The sequence below is a fragment of the Trichosurus vulpecula genome, chromosome 1, assembly GCF_011100635.1.
Source record: "Trichosurus vulpecula isolate mTriVul1 chromosome 1, mTriVul1.pri, whole genome shotgun sequence".
Classification (NCBI taxonomy): domain Eukaryota; kingdom Metazoa; phylum Chordata; class Mammalia; order Diprotodontia; family Phalangeridae; genus Trichosurus; species Trichosurus vulpecula.
Window position 1 is genome coordinate 78,076,303 of NC_050573.1, and position 12,882 is coordinate 78,089,184.

Genomic DNA, 12,882 nt, shown 5'->3' on the forward strand with positions numbered 1-12,882 from the left:
GAAACAGAGAGGTCCCAGGACAGAGCCCTGAAGTATATCCATGCAAAGGCACAAGTCATAAATAAATAATGACCTAGCAAAGGATACTGAGGAATTACCAGGCAGATAGAAGGGAAACCAGGAAAGAACCAGTTTCATGAAAACCAAAGGAGGAGAGAGTAGCTAGGAGAAGTGGATGATCAGTAGTGTTGAAAGTTGCAGAGGTCAAGAAAAATGAAGACTGAGAAAAGGCCCCCAGATATAGCAATTGTGAGAGCACTGCTAACTCTGGTGGGAGCCATGTTGGCTGAGCAGTGAGGTTGGAAGCTAGATTAGGAGAGGATGAGAAGTGAGGGGGAGGTGATGAAGTGGAAGCAACAAATATGCACAGCCTTTTCTACGAGATTGGCTGTGAAAGGGAGGAAAATAGGGTGATAGTTTAGGGTCAGTGAAGATTTCTGAAGGCTGGGAAAGATGTGGACATCTTTGTACATGGCTAAGGAAAAGCCAGATGACAATGAGGGAGGGAAGATTGGAGAGATAGACAGAAACAGAGGGAGACGGGTGGAGGGCTGCTCAAAGTGGCATCCCTCCAGAGAAGACAGGAGAGTGTTTAACCTTGCCAAGGAGAAGGCCACCCCTCTTTGTTAAAGACTGCAGAGAAGGAAGAGAAACTAGGGGTTGGTATGCCATGATTTGGAGGTAGAGAATAGAGGAGGTGAGGAAATTTAGAAGGATGATTTCTATTTTTTTTCAATGAAGTAAGAAGCAAGGTGCTGTTATATTGGGTCAGAGATACAAGAAACTTCAGAAGAAAAGAGGTCTGGAACAGCCGCACCAGGGAGAGTGAGAGAGTCAGGAAAGAATGAAGTGATTAGTGTTCAGAAGTGAGGGCTCAGTTGAGATTTCCAGTGAGCACAGTTATGGCCTCCAGCAGTGTTCAGCAGGATCAGAATAGGCACATCACTTACATGTGAAGGTGAAATCAAGGGTATATCCATCCCTGGGTGTGGCTGATGCAGTATAAAGAGTCCCACCTCATGAAAGTGGAGGAAGTTGATAACCTGGGAGACCACGGTGTTTGAGATCACATTAATAGTGATGTTAAAGCCCCCAAATATGAGGACAGGGGTTGGGGTAGAGCCAAGTACTGAACTTAGAGAAAAGAGAGGATATGACCTAGGTCCTCAGTCATGTCCAACTCTTTGGGACCCTATTTGGAGTTCTCTTGGCAGAGATACTGGATACTTGGCAGAGATCCTTCTCCAGCTCATTTTACAGATGAGGAAACAGAGGCAAATAGGGTTAAGTGACTTTCCTAGGGTCACACAGCTAGTAAGTGTCTAAGGTGGGATTTGAACTCAAGAAAATGAGTCTTCCTGACTTCAAGCCTGGCATTCTATCTACCATGCCACCTAGCTGCCCAACCTACCAGGTCCTGGTAGATAACTGAAACGAAAGCCTAGCTAAAATAGTATAGATGTATGGTGGACTTTGGCCAGCTTTCTTCTGTTCTATCAATCAGTAAGTCAATTAGCAAGCATTTATTAATGACTTACCATGAGCCAGGCTATCACAAATTCTAAGTTGAAATGGACACTTCCCCTTCAAGGTTATTCTCATTTCCCCTTCAATAACCTGCTCTTCAAAGGAGGAAAAAAAATGCTAAATGATGGTGGCAGAAGGAAAGTTTGACAACAAGGAATAAGGAGAATCTCTGTCCTATCTCTGTCTCCTCCTCCTTCTCTTTCTCCTTCTCTTCCTCCTCCTCTTCCTCCTTCTTCTTCTTCCCACTCCTTTCTTCCCTCTCTACCTCCCTCAATCCCTCTCTCTCCTCCTTTCTGAGCACTGTATGTGGTACATAATACATGTTTAATAAATTCTCAACTGATTAATTGGATTCCTGGTCCCATAAGTGTTAAGTGGAGGGGAAGTGCACTCCCAGCATTAGACATCCAGCACTAGACAGAGGGTGCTCAGGGATGCAGGTTTTTCTGGGGGACAAGACATTATACTGATGGGGAGAACAAAAGGGGAGTTGTCTCTGGAGACTAATGTGGCTACCCAAGAAATCACTGACCAACTTTGATTTTCAAAATGCATGCACAGAAGCTGGAAGGAAGGTCAGGTAACTAATGATCGGTAGAAAAGTGTACCCTCTTTCTTATATAAATGTCAGGACTCTAAAGCACAAAATGAGCTGAAGCTGATAAGAAATAAGGATAAGCTGTGTTAACTACAATATTAATTTTAAAATATTGAATCCTCTGGCTATCCGGTACTACTAAACACATCAGTGAGGTTCATGAGCAATGATTTGAATAGGTGCTGACCCACCAAGTGCCTCTTGTGAGTTACATTGAAGACATGAAAATGCCATATGATGATCAATCAAAAGACCTGGGGATTTTTAGTTTGAATAGAAGACTTATGGAGGACACAATTGCTGTCTTCAAGCATTTGAAGAGCTGTCATGTGTGAAAGGGATTAGTCTGGTTCTGGCTGGCTCCAGAGGATAGGACCAGGAATAATGGTACAAGTAAAAGAAAAATCAATTTAGGCTCAGGCTAAATCCAGTCAAAGTTATCCAGAAGTGGCATGAGCTTCCCCAGGTCATAGTAGGTTCCCCTTTTAGAGATCTTCAAGCAATGATTAGACAGCCATTTGTTGGGGATGTTGGTAAGGGGATTCCCAAACAGTGGTTAGATAAGGTCTTATCCAACCATCCAGCTGAGTTTCTATCCATCTCTAAGTTTCTGGGATTTGGTGAGGTTGTAGATTGGTGAGATCAACAATTGATGCAGTTTATGAGGGAGAGGGAGGAGTAGAAGATGACTTGGAGGTTTGAGCCTGAATTACTAGGAACATGGTGGTACCATCCTGGACCATGACTCAAACATACATCCCTACTTCCTCAGTAAAGCTATCCCATATCTGAGGTAATCAGTAGTTCAGCACCCATTTAAACCATACCTCATGAGCCCCTATTGGTGTATTTAGTATTACCAGTCAGCCAAAGGGCACAATAGTTCAAAATAAAAAGCATAGCCAATAAGGTGACAAGAAAAGATTTCCTCTACACATATTCCATAGGCATAGGTTTAGCTGTCCCACATAGATTACACAACTCTGAGTTGAGAATATTGGGTTCTCTGTACACAGAGAATACATGTGACCAGGCAACATACATGGAGGACATATCCAAAGGAACACATAGGGAAAAAACTAATTAATTAGTTTAAAAAGCACTTATTAAGCACTTACTATGTGGCTAAACCACAATGCTTAGCACTCGGGGTACAGATAGCGAAGTAAGGCAGTCCCTGTTGGCAAGGAGTTCACCTTCTAATGGTGGAAACAAAACATATAGGAAGTTTCAGCTGCAAGTCAGATGGAAAGGCCCATTGGTCCTTAAGGTGCAAAGCATGTAGTGATGCACATTCTTTAAGTGTCATTTTCATTGATAAAACCATAGCCATTGAACCATTCTACAGTGCCAAGGACTTTAGTTGAGAGTGTATTCTCTCTCTGTCTCTGTTTCTCTTTCTGTCTCTGTCTCTCTTCCTCTCTCTCCCCAACAACCTCCCCCTACCCCAAGCTGGAAGTGCTGTGGCCACTCACAGGCCCACTACTGATGGACACAGAAGTTTTGACCTACTCCCATTTTTTAACCTGGATTGGTTTGCCCCTACACAGGTAGTCTGTTTCCTTCCCCCATTCCAAGGGGCTCCTCACAGTAATGCTGTAATCAAGTCTGGTACCCAATCAGTTCAGCCCCACTGCAGCTCAGAATTCCTGAGTTCAAGTCATCCACTAGCCTCACCAATCACCAAATCAGGAATTATAGGTTATTCCACCATGCCCAGCACCTAATTATCTCTTCTTATATTATCAAGCTGTTCTCTGCTGCTTTCTGTTGGGTCATGACTCACCCTGATTAGTACTCTGCTCCTGGTCTTCAGTACACACACAATGCATGCATGGATGGTTGATTGTTGTCCTTTGTTCTCGAAGAGGACCAAAATGACATCACTATGCTAGAGTCAAATTATGGTGTGTTGTGGTTGTCATGTGTTATGGTTGGTTTGTGGCTATTCAGACCAATACAAGCTCAGAATGTTCTATCACAGGTCAGACACAGATAGTCCATGTGAAAATTTGGGGTGGATTCTTTAAATTTGTGCATCTCACATACGTACATACATACATATATACATATGTGTGTGAAAAGTTTGCAAATAATTCCTATTACATGTCATGCTATGAATTCACACCCCAGTGACTTTAGTCTTCCAGGGAACTGGGAGCAAGTTGGGGTTACAAGATGAGTTAGGAATACCTAGATGGAGTGTATCAGTTGCTAGCAATCCTGATGTCTTTTGACCAATAGCGACAGAGAAATCAAAGGTAAAGATGGGGAGAGGAGAACAGGACTCTTAATAGATGACTCTCAACTCAGTCTATTGTTTTCTAACCCTCAGTTAAGAGACAGGACCAAGGGGAAACTCTTATGAGTAAGAGAGAAATCACATGTTCCTTCCCCTTACTTCTTGCCACCACTTCCTGACTCTTCCTTGAAAACCTAGGGGTCACCTTGCCTGCTTAGCAATGGTCTCTAGGCCTGGAAAAAGGAAAGAGAATTATAGCATTTAGAGCTAGAAAGGAACTGAGATCATCTAATCCCACTCACTCCTTTTGTAATCTCTCTCCCCCTCAAAGCTCTGGGCTCACATAGACTGAAATTGAACTTAGGGACCTTTCTCAAAATGGTAATACTCTCTTTGAATCATTGGCCCCATCAAGAGTTTGCTCCAGGAAAATCTCCAAATATAGTTAATGTCTAGGTTTAAAAAGAGCCCCCAGATCCTGTACAAGCACTCAAGGTAAATATTGGATATCAGTTATTGGACAAACTTTATTTCACCTCACAGAAAATACAAAGGATTCACAGGAACTCATTAACAAGTGCAGAAAAACACACAAAATACTCACAGTAGTTCCCCCTGGAAGGAATTGAACTCAAAGGTGTCAGTAGGGTAACATTCCACATTTTGGTGAAACTCTAGTATTCCCACAGATTCTTACAGAGTTCATTCCAAACTGTTCTTCCCCCTGTGGGTTTGGATTCTCCCCATGAAATAAAAGACACTTTGGAGCTGCTAGACAGACAGTACCAACCACTTTCCTGTTGGTCTTGCACTGATCAAATATTTCATAGTGGTGAGTTAATGACAAGATCTAGAATTCAGGGGTGGAGAACCTGTGACTTTGAGGCCACATGTGGTCCTCTAGGTCCTCAAGTGTGGCCCTTTGACTGAATCCAAACTTCACAGAACAAATCCCCTTAATAAAAGGATTTGTTCTGTAAAGCTTGGACTCAGTCAAAAAGCCATACCCAAGGACCTAGAAGGCCACATGTGGCCTTGAGGCCACAGGTTCCCCACTCCTGATCTAGATCTTTCTCTCCAAGAGGCAAGATACTCAGGAAATCCCATTCTCTTTCTAGATCCTTTATCCACGAACTCTAGAACTTGGGTTTCCCATAATGCAAGCTACAGAGCCAGCACTTTCCAATAATTTTTTCTTCTCTGAAAGAAAGCTAGATTCAAGGATCAAGCTGTTTAGGAAATCAAAATCATTTACACAAGAGGTTGGGGTTCAAGAATGTTGCCTATAAAGTCCCCTTTCAGGCCAAGTAGACAAATACAAACACACATACATACATACATACATAGGGACATAAGGAGACAATCCTCTCTCTCTACTTCCAGGACTTTGGAATAAAGGTACAGAAAAGGCAAAACAAACAAAAGCAATGTAGAGTCCTTCCTCCCAAAGCCCATCTGACCAAGTCATCCTAAGGACATCCCAAGGCACTGAAAACCAATCAAGAGTTGTCTTGGCTCTCTTTAACAAGATGCCAATGAGAGTATCTGTGCTCTACTTGGAAAGAGATATGCTCATCAGATTGGGGTTGGGGGCAACTCCCAGGATCAACTTCCCTTTGCATGAGTGAGAAAATCGATACCCAGAGAGGTTAAGAGAATATTTGAAGGTCACACAGGTAGCAAATAGCAGATCTGGCTCTTTTCAGTATACTACAATGACAGGCAGGGCTGATGACTAGCTTAGGGAACATGAGTGGGAAAAATACAAACAAACCGTGCAAGGTAGAGCTGAACATATAAAGGGAAAGAGAGAGGAGGAGATCCCAGACCACAAGTCTGTGTCAGAGGGAAGGCATTCCCAATGGAAAGCTTTTGAGCTCTTGCTAAGATTCAGGGAATCTTATTCTCATACCCTCATCACCCCCTCCCACACACACACACACATACACACACACACATACATTAGGGGCTCAGTGTCTGGGAGCTGGAAGAGGCTGGGATATCCAGATCGGGTCACATGTCCCCTTTTATCTTCTATAGGAGGGCCCTGATGGGAAGGGGAGAAAAGGGAATGGGAGAATACTAGAGAGGGTCTCTGTGTGGCAAGGGGAGGAAGGATGCCTGAACCTAGGGAAGGGCAGCTGAAGTTTTCTCTCATGAAGGAGGGAAAAGAGATATGGGAGTTATGGAGATTAATGAATATTTTAACAAGAAAACTTTAATTAGCAAAAAAGCCCTTGAAAGAATTTTTTAATGCCCTTAATAAATTAAAAGGCTAATTGTTTGAGGTGCGAGAAGGGAGCTCTCCAGCCTCTGAGAGCTCTGGGTATTTACTTCCCTAATTGCCAACACCAACTCAGCTAATGAGAAAAACCTCAGCTGATCTGCATATGCCATGCCATAATTAATTACTACACATATGGATCAGGAGAGCAATTACCAAACCGGCTGCTCCAGGCCACTCAGGGAGGGGGCTGCAGGATCAGCCCAGGAGGCTGAGGAAGGGCCTGGCTCAGCATAGACACAACACACTCACATCCAGTGTCTCCCTGTGCACTGCTAAGCAGACATTTATTTCTATTATGCTTCTCTCACTCACAGAGATTCAGATGCAGACACTGATGCAGAGCCAGTGTTGCAAAAATACCCGCCTCCCAATCTGGGTGTCACAAACACTCACAGCTAGTCAGGCATATCTGATGTCGTACACCCATATTCCAACACCTATTCAGGGACATGAACCGCCCCCCCCCACAGATATTCGAACACATATCCATCATGTTGTCGCAAATGTATGTGGTTATACAGACACAGGTACATCCAATGTCATGAACATTCAGATATTTGGATACATGTACACGCAGACACAGACTCACACCCACGCATGCATGAGCACATACACATACACATACAATTACCCTTGAACTTCTGGGCTCCTTGACAAGGGTGGAAGGAGCCCTGGGGGGAAAGGGAAAGGAAAAGGGGGAGGAGTATGAGCAGACAGATGGCAGCTAGGATCCAGGCCTCTGTTGATCACAAAGTCTCCATGTCAGCACTTGGAAGGTCACTCTGTCCCCCCGACCCTAAGTGGAGTTATTTTCACTCTCACAAGATTCAGGGCTCATCATAAACTGGAAAGTCAGATGCTGTCCAGGCCCTGGTGCGACCCAACCCAGCCTTGTCAGCCCACATCCTGTCTCTGTCCCTAGGCTCCCATGCCCTTAATGAAAACCACATGTCTTTGGCCTTGTTGGAGTCTCTGAGTCCACAGTGTCCTGTCTATGCTGCCCCCCTCCCCCCCACCACAACTTCCGTTCTCACAAAGTTATTCCCAGACTCCTTTGGTCTCCATGTGTATATACATGTACACAAGGGCGTGTATATGTGAGTACGTGTGACTGTGTATACTGAGTCTGCCTTTCCATATGACTACATATATTGAATATGTCTGTATTTGTAGGTGGAGGGGGGATAGCATATAGGTATATCATACATATCTATGTGAGGTGCATAGTGGAAGGCACTGAAAAAAAATAGAAATAGTCCTGAGCTCCCATTGAAAGACCTGGGTTCGAGATTTGGCTCTGTTACATCTGCTGTGTGCAACCTTGGGAAATTCACTTAAACCCTCACAGCCTTAGTTTCCTCATTTGTAAAACAGACGTAACATTTGCACTCTCTGTCTCACCAGATTATTGTGAGGATCAAACGAAACATGGACATAAAATACTTTGTAAGCTTTAAAGTAGTGGAGCTAACTGTTAGCACTTATATAGCGCTTTAAGGTTTGTGAAGCACTTTCAAAACAACCCTGGGAAGTAGATGCTATTATTATCTCCATTTTACAGATGAGGAAACTGAGACAGGCAGAAGTTCAGTGACTTGCCCAAGGAAACACAGCTAGTAACTGTCTGAAGCTAGGTGAACTCGGGTCTTCCTGATTGCAGGCTCAGCGCACTATGTACTGCAATGTCGAGCTCTATCCATATAATAAAAATAATATATACCCATACAATAAAAATAACAAAAATAAAAGCTCTATCCATATAATAAAAATAATATATACCCATACAATAAAAATAACAAAAATAAAAGCTCTATCCATATAATAAAAATAATATATATCCATATAATAACAATAATATATATCCATATAATGGCTATAAGCTATTATTGTATTAATATGAGATATTATTATGGTGTGTGCGTAGAGAATTGGAGTGAAAGGGCACCATGATATAAAAGAAAGAATATTGAACTAAGAATTAAAAGACCCGGGTTCAAATTCCAGCTCTGCCATTAATCCATTGAGAGGCCTTGGGAAATTCCCTTTCCCCACCCTACCCCCCACAGGCTCAGTTTCCTCTCGTGCAAAATGGGAGTATTATTTCTACTGCCTCATAGGACTCTTATAAGGATCAATGAAATAAGGGATGGAAGTAACATGTTCTGCATACATATGATCTGCTCTTGGTGATATTCACAAATACATATGCAGGGAAGTTACCAGCAGGATTTCCATGAAATGGAAGTGTAGAGTTCTAGTCTTTTTTTTGTAAATAAAATTTTATTGACATTTTTATTTGTACACTGACATTTCCCCTGTACCTTTCCCCCGTTATATTCTAGCATATCCTGTTCTACTCTACAAACACCTATTAAGTACCTGCTGTGTTTACAACCCTGTGCTCAAAGCTGAGGAAAAAGAAGGTAGCAAGCATTTATTAAGTGCCTACTGTACACTAAGTGCTTTACAAATAGTATCTCATTTGATCCTTACAAAAGTCTCAGAAGGTCAGTGGTATTATCATTCCCATCTTACAGTTGAAGAAATTGAAGCAGAGATCAAGTGACTTGCCCAGGGTTCACACAAGTGGTAAGTGCCTGAAGCTCGATTTGATTTCAGGTCTTCCTTACTCCAGGTCCTGAGCTCACTCGCTCTGTCTATCTACCTGTCTATCTACTATACCACCTAGAAAGAAAAGAAAGGCACAAAGAAAAGTAGAGAATCCAATACCATTCCAAGTTAATATAATACCACTCTCCTAGTTCATTTCCTTTGCCTCCTGCCACCTGATTTCTTTGGTTCCTGAAGCTGGGGATTGGGAGGGCAGAGAAAGACAGAGTCAGTATGATACAATGGGGTCACTATAAAGATGACAGCCCCTGTTCTTGGAGGAGGAGGGTATTTTCTACTGAAACTCAAAGGAAGGAGAGGCACTAATAATGACCTCCCTGAAGTGATTTTCTTCCTTCACTCCAGATCCTTGTGGGGTCCCTGAACCAGATTGATACTAAGATTGTGTTGTATTCTATGTGTGATAGAGAGGGACTCCAAAGCAGAGATCACCCCCTTATGGTCTCATCCTTGGGCTACCCTGTAGGGGATATGGTATGAGGAAAAGACCCTGGTAGAGAAATCAAAGAAGTTTCAGCCAGGATGAAACTGAAGTCTCCCAGTCCAGTCATCCTGACATCTACTACTCATATCCAATTTTCAAAATGCAATTTATTAAACATCTGCTGTGTACAAGGTCTTGTGCTCAGCACTGGGAATATAAATAGGAAAAGTAATAACTTTCACCCTAAAACACTGATGTCTTTTAATGGGGATGACAAGTGCATCAATAAATATCATACAAAGTAGAGAGTAATGGGGAAAGGAGAGATCCAGTTGGGCTCTAGGGAAATTTACAAAGAGGCAGAAAGCACTTTCAGGTGAGGGAATCAGAGAAGGCTTCATGGAGAAGGTGACATGAGCTTAGCCTTGAAGGAAGAGGATTTTTGTTGGGTAGAAATAAAGAGAGTGTGGGTTCTGAATGCAAGAGATGACCTGAACAAATATAAAAAGGTTGGAGATGCACAAGTTTTGAAAAATAGTAATCATACTTGGTTAGAATGTAACTGTGTGAAGGAAAGTAATATGAAATATGAATGACAAAGTAGGTTGAAAAGAGATTGTGGGGAGGTCTTGAGTGGCAGACTAAGAAGGAAAGAAACCCCTCATCTTGGGTGTGCTGAGAGGCTGTGTCTCAGGAACAAAGCAATAAATGAGTAAGTCATTTCTTATGAGACAGCACATTATAGTAGATAGAGAACTAGATTTGAGTGAGGAAGACCCAGGTTTAAATCCTACCTCAGATATTTACTAGCTGTGGCAAATAGCCCAACTCCTTTAGGCCTCAGTTTCCTTCTCTATAATATGAAGGGGATGGACTGAATGACCTCTAAAATCCCTTCCAACTCTAAGATCCTATGATTCAATAGCTCTGTTTCCTGCCAATGTCCATCCTTAAGCTCCAGTAGTTGGACCCCAGAAGGGAAAGAGTCTCCAGGGCACATTTAAGGAAAACAGGAGGTTGTGGAAAATAATTTCAGCCTGGATAGGGAGACCGTCTGTCTGGAAACAGGTCATGATGGATGCACATGAGGGCTGCTCAGGCCCTATGCTCCTGCCTGGGACAGAGGGATTCCTTGGACCTGAATGAAAAGGCAGCTACAGGGGCAGGGGTCCAAGATACTCCAACATGATTCACCCACAGCAGCTAATGACTTTGACCTAACAGACTCTCTGGATTCTGAGGGAGCCTCCAGCCTCAGTGATTACAGAGCCCCAGCTGTTCTTTCTTGGCCAGGTGGGTAGGCTGTGTGGGTCTGTGTGTATGTGTGTGTGTGTGTGTATGTGTGTGTGATATGTATATGTATGTGTATATTATACACACACACACACACACACACACATATAATTTGTGCCACTAGGTTCCCTCCCACAGGAAAATCCTACTTTGAACTCACATGGGGTCCAGATTCATGGGGAACTGAGTATATGGTGGGGGCAGTGGAGGAAAGCTGAACTTAAGAAAGGAGTCAGACTTTTCCTCCCACTCTTTGACTCATTATGCCCCCACCCCAGAGTAGAACTCTGGGGAAAATCTCCAAACAAATCTTAGGTATGGCTCATATCTGGGATCTCCCCAAAAGAGATTAACAAGATCTCTTCTAGAAAAGCCATTCTATGTACAAAACAGGAATAGGACAGCTATTTAATTCCTTCCACTAGAAAAAAAATGCTTAAAATGCAAAAGAATAAGTACTTACTAACAAATACTTGAAACATAAAACCCATCATCATCATTATAATCTTCTTGACAGTTAAAGGTACTATGTGGACCTGCTGAATAGATATTTCACTTTCTTCTTAAACCAGCACCATCCAAGCAACCCACAAAGTCCAGATCCCCTGTCATTGAGTTGAGCCCTTTAGCTGCAGAATCCTCCTAGAACTGGTGTCGTCCTTTCCAAGAAGCTGTTGTGGAGATCACCTACTTCTGGACAACCTGTGTTTCACTCAGGAACTTTCAATTTCTTGGATTCATGAGGTCACTACTAAGGCTGGAAGCCTGAATTTATCAAGATTGCTATTCAATGACCTACTTAGGAAAGGAAACACAAAGAAAGATTCAGCCGTTGGGTTGAGGTCTAACCTTATGCTCACCTAGGCAAATGCATGTTCTCCTTGCCATGTACTTAAGCTGAGGTGTTTCATTGCTTCTGGGAAGAAAGGGAAAGGAATTCTTCCTCTTTCTTCTTCTAGTAGTAGTAGTAGTAGTAGTAGTAGTAGTAGTAGGAGAGAGAGAGAGAGAGAGAGAGAGAGAGAGAGAGAGAGAGACAGACAGACAGACAGAGAGACAGAGAGAGACAGAGAGAGCTGGTGAAGGGATTAAATCTTTCTCCTTGATCTTTTTATAAACTACCAAGTGGGTGGCTCTTCTTGGCTCTGTCATCCATCACATTCCACACTGAATACACACAAACCCCAGTCAGAGGAACCAGAGGACCACTCAGGACACATCCTTTCACAAGGAACCAGAGTATACATCCCATAGAAAAGGTCCATAGGGCATGCTCAGCTCCATGAGAAGTATTCCAGTTTTCCCCACCCCCACCACTACATTTTTATAGCCTGATGCTGTCCTGAAATCCCCCACACACACACTCCTTGCCACACACCCTCTCTTGTAACATAGGAAAAAATAGTAAAGTATAACCAACCAATACAATGACTACATCTGGCTGCACATCCAACATTATCCTTTCTTAGTTTCCTACCTTTCTACCAAAAGGAGAGAAATCTGTTTTACCGTATGTTCTCTGGGACCAAGATCACTCATTGTGGTTTATCTCTCTGCAACTTTCTCACTAAGCTTCACAGAGGTTTCCCCTTGTTACAGCCACTGTGAGCCAAAGTCTATGCCTCATTCTGCCAAATGCAGAATATCTAGTGTGATTTCACCTTGCCTACCTGACCACCCAGTGATAGTGGGCTATCTTGTCAGATTGAGTCATCCCTTCTATCAGACCCAAGGACAGAATAAAACTCCCTGAGTCAAAGAGAAGGAGGAGGCTAAAGAGGATTCTATCCCAAAGCAGCCTACATCCCTCTCTAGCATCCTAAACCCCTCAGCAATGCCTCATGGAGATGTGGCCAAGATAGCATTCTGCATATATTCATTGA